Raw genomic sequence first — 4,590 nt, 5'->3', positions numbered from 1 at the left:
ACTGGGATTAAGCAGTGACAGTTAACGTAGGGACTCATTTTATGTACTGAATTGAACGTTGTGGAGGGAGGGGTATAGAGATGTAAGTTTAACCTTGGCTTTTTCCCTTTACTTGGATGTAGCCAGGAGGGTCTTTTACTTTCTCAAAGATGAAGGAAAGACAAACAATCTTCCCATTACGAAATGTCCAGTGTAGTCTGACCAAAGTCCATCCATGGAAGACTTCGTCTGCAGCAGTCATGGCTGTGTTCCAGCTGTGCAACATATGAACATCCACTGGTGGGTGGGAGAGGAGTCAACATAGCTGGCAAGGAGCCAAGAGCAGTTAGAGCAAAAGCATCTTCGCACACTCTGGTGGAAATGCCTTCCACTAAACGCCATACGCTCCGTGCTTATGCAAATACAAAGGATATAGACCAGTAGAACACAGATTCTATAGGACAAGAAGGGAAAAGAAATTAAGTTCTAATGAACACAGACTTTATTCCAGGTGCTTTAAAATTGAAGAAGGTTATTACCATTGAATTTTGATATCAGATAATTTCAAGTGCCAGTTTAGGCTTTGCAACTGCATACTCATGTGAATTTGGGCAAGTTACTGAATCTTTATGAAACTAGATTTTCTCTATGAATTGAGAAGAGCAACACCTTATTAAAATGAAATGATGATGTGTGTAAAGCACTTAAGTAGTACCTGGCGCATATAAGTACTTAAAGGGGAAAACTATGTAATTGGGGGCTACAGGATGGAGCCAATATTTTGCACTTATAAACACATTCTCATTCAGGTATTCTGATACTATGAAAATAAGAAATACAAGAGACTTTCATTTGGCATATGCTCTGCACTCATTTTGAATATATTAACTCATTTATAGTCTCAAAAACCTTTGTGAAGTAAATACAATTATGGTAACTTACTAAATGAGAAGGCTGTGACTAAAATAATCTTTGTAACTTATCAAAGTTATCTAACAATTTTTAGAACCTATTCTGTGCCAGGTATTTTTCTAGATGCTCAGTACACAGAAGCCAATAACTAAGGCAAAATGAAGGCAAAAAGCACTAGTCTCCAAACCTGGGCTTTGTTTTATTCCAATGCCTCTGTTCCTTTCATATGCGACTTTCTAATTTGAAACAGCTAAATCGAATGCCCTTTTCCCTGGTGGTGAGCAACAAAGAAAATTCTAACAAGACAGCCACAGTTTTAATCAGCATAAAATATCTAAACCACAGATTGAACAGGTTTAGTGTATAAAATTCCAGAGGAAAGTTAATGAAACCAGATGTTGAATATGGTTACATATATATTCAGCCATAATTGGGCAGGAGTAAATGTTGGCTTTATATAAGCAATCAAGCTAAAATAATGATATTGTTTTAATGTTTGTAAGGATTCAAGTTAAACGTTAATAGAATAGCTCATGCATTCAATGCATATTTATTGAACACCTCCTAAGTGCCAAAGTGTAATTCCTAACTGCTAAATTAGGAATTACAAAAGGAAGGATGAGCAAGACTTAGAGTCTTGTTTAGGATGTAAGTAAGCAGGCAATGAGGATGAAGTGTGATAGGTGCTAGGATGGGGATGAACATGCAGCTGTAGAAGCAGGTGAGAGAGTAAGAATGCAGTCTCATCAGGACCCGGGGTCATAGAAATTTTTCTTGAGAAAAAGGTGTCCAGAATGAGATTAGAAGTATGTGATGGCTACTTTTGTGTGTCAACTTGATTGGGCCATAGGGTTGCCAGATAGTTGGTTAAACATTATTTTGGGTATGTCTCTGAGGGTGTTTCTGGATGAGATTAACACCTGAGTCTATAGAGTGGAAAAAAGCAGATTGCTCTCTCCAGTTTGGATGGGTTTCATCTAATCCACTGAAGTCCTGAATAGAACAAGAAGGCTGAGTACAGGAGAATTCACTCTCTCTACCTGTCTTTGAGCTTGGACATTGGTCCTCTGCCTTTGAACTCAGACTGAGACTGGCACTTAGACCATCAGTGCTCTTGGGTCTTCAACTGACTGACTGCAGATCTTGGGACTTCTCAGCCTCCATAATCATGTGAGGCAATTCCTTACAATAAATTGTATCTTATTGGTTCTGTTTCTCTGGAGAACCCTAACTAATACAAAGAGTGAATAATAAAAATGGAGTAGAGAGAGAATCTCAGACAAGGAAAATGGAAGGGCAAATCTCTGAAGCAAGATAGTGAATAAGCTATTCAAGAAACTGGAAGAAGTTCAGTGGAGCTGTAACAGGGATGCTAGGGAGGAAGAGCATAGAGATAAAGCCAGTGTAGGCAGCTAGAACGATATCATAAAGGAAACCGTAAACCATGTTGAGGAGTTTTAACTTCAATTTTAGGGCAGAGGGAATGTTTTAGGCATGGGAGTGACATGATATAAATAATTCTGTGCCTACATTTGTTTCTATGCAAGAAGTAGGCTACTGAATCAGATGCTGTTGCAGTAAAATGGGTAAATGATGCTGACGGCCTAAAAAGTGTTAGGGCCGTGGAGATGAAGAGAAGGAAATAGATTCAACTAAGGAGGTAGGATTCAAAATATGCAATGATTGATTGAACATGGAGGCTGTATATAGAGAAGGAGGCATTTGAATGATACCTAGTCTTCCTAAAATATAAGCAAACATATGGGTGGTGGTGCCTTTCATTAACAGTTATGTGGAGGAAAATTAATGAGTTCAGCTCTTCATAACTGTAGTTGAAATGTCTTTAGTAATGAACAGTAGGCAGTTCAGAATGTAGGCATGGAATTCAAGAGAAAAACCTGGGTTGATCATATAGATCCAGAAGTCTTTGGAGCGTTACAACTGTAGCCCTTGGAGAGAATGAGATCCTCTCAGTGAGAGCACTCACATGTCATCTTATATAGTAAACTAAATATTTAAAAATGTGTAGAAGAGTCAAGGCACTTCATACATTTGCTTTCCATTATTAATACAATATTGCTGGCAGGGGGAAGATTTTGTAGTAAACTGGCAACAAATGCTAAAAGTCATTCTGTGGCAATAGCCCATATAGGAAAAAACAATTAGGGAAGGGAACAGCCAGCATTGATAATAAAATATGAGAAATTATTATAACTAGGATTACTTAAAGCAGGTATTCAAGAATGTTGATATCAAATGAGATGTATTTTCAAAGAAAGTATCAACCATATATTTAAAGAACACACAAGTGGTCATGGTTTATTCCATTTTCTTCAAAATGTATTAGAACAATATATCTATCCACCTGCAGTGAACTCTGACTACAAACTTTATCTCAAGGTGAAATCTGAAGTTCTTTTTTCAAAAAATTTCATATCATTCATGAAATAAAATTGTACCTTGATGGTAATCACACAGCAGATTCCATGCATCATGTTACATTCAATTACTGTTATGTTGGTCAAACACCAATATGCACTATTAATACAATGGATCAGTCATAAGACCACATAGTGAATCTAAAAAATCAATATCTTAACGATTCATTATAGAGTACATATTGCTCTTTAAAATTGTGTTTCTTAAATACTATCTGAATAAGACAAATATAGCCTCATTTTTTCTTCCTTTCCCACTTTTCTGAATCATTTAACTGTAATTGTTCTTCCACTTTACCTGTTTTTCTCTTTTCACCCTTAGGAACTTAGCCTCCTGAAAACACATCAAAAACCCCAGTTCCTGGACAAAACATTCTCAGCCTACATTTAGAGGAGAAAAATAAATATATTTGACATTGAAAGCGTAAAGAACTTCTTAGGAAATGTAGTCAGGAAAAGTTGGGGTGGCAATACATGGGTTATAACTTTAATAATGACTAGTATTTGTTGAGTAACACTATATGACAGACACTCGGCCATATACTTTACTTGCTAATTAAACCAAAAATATAAATAATAAAGCATGTAGGAGAGAAGAAATGAGGTAAAAGGAAATACTATTTGTTGAACATCAACATTGTATCAAAATCTTTGTACATATTATTAAATTTACTCTTCTCAGCAAACTTATCAGGTAAAACTGGGATTCAAAGCCAGATCTTTTAGCCAACAAGTCCTCATGCTTTCTCCTGACTATGTGGCTTTGACCTATGTCTTGTAGCCTCATGGAGAAGGGAGAGGCCTTGGTCCTAATGTAACCCAAAACCATGCTGCTGGGGAAACTATCAAGAGACCAAAACAAAAAAAACTGATGGCTTCCTGAATAAAGGAAAGCAAAACAAAACAGAGCATGTAGTCAATGATATAGCCAATACATATCCAAATTAAGAGCCAATGAGGAATTTTCAATAGAGAAAAATGAGATGCTGCTGTTTTGAACAGGACAGTAAGTGTACTCACACACTTTGGAATATGGAAGATCATCATTTTTGATAAATAAGGATCTTCAGAAGGAAAGTAACTAGAAGACACATTCCTAGCTAGGACCTTTCAATAAAATCATTTTAAATGATTATACTTTTAAAGGATCTACTGATAGTTTGAAATATGATATGTAAACATGGTTACTTTTAGTTGCATTTAAAGACTAAATGATTGGCGAACTTGGTCTAAAATTAAAAAAAACATATTAGTGAAAGGC

This window comes from Lipotes vexillifer, unplaced genomic scaffold (genome assembly GCF_000442215.2).
Source record: "Lipotes vexillifer unplaced genomic scaffold, Lipotes_vexillifer_v1.1 scaffold1402, whole genome shotgun sequence".
NCBI classification, from domain to species: domain Eukaryota; kingdom Metazoa; phylum Chordata; class Mammalia; order Artiodactyla; family Lipotidae; genus Lipotes; species Lipotes vexillifer.
The sequence above is the reverse complement of the archived record's forward strand: the minus strand, read 5'-3'. Positions refer to the sequence as shown.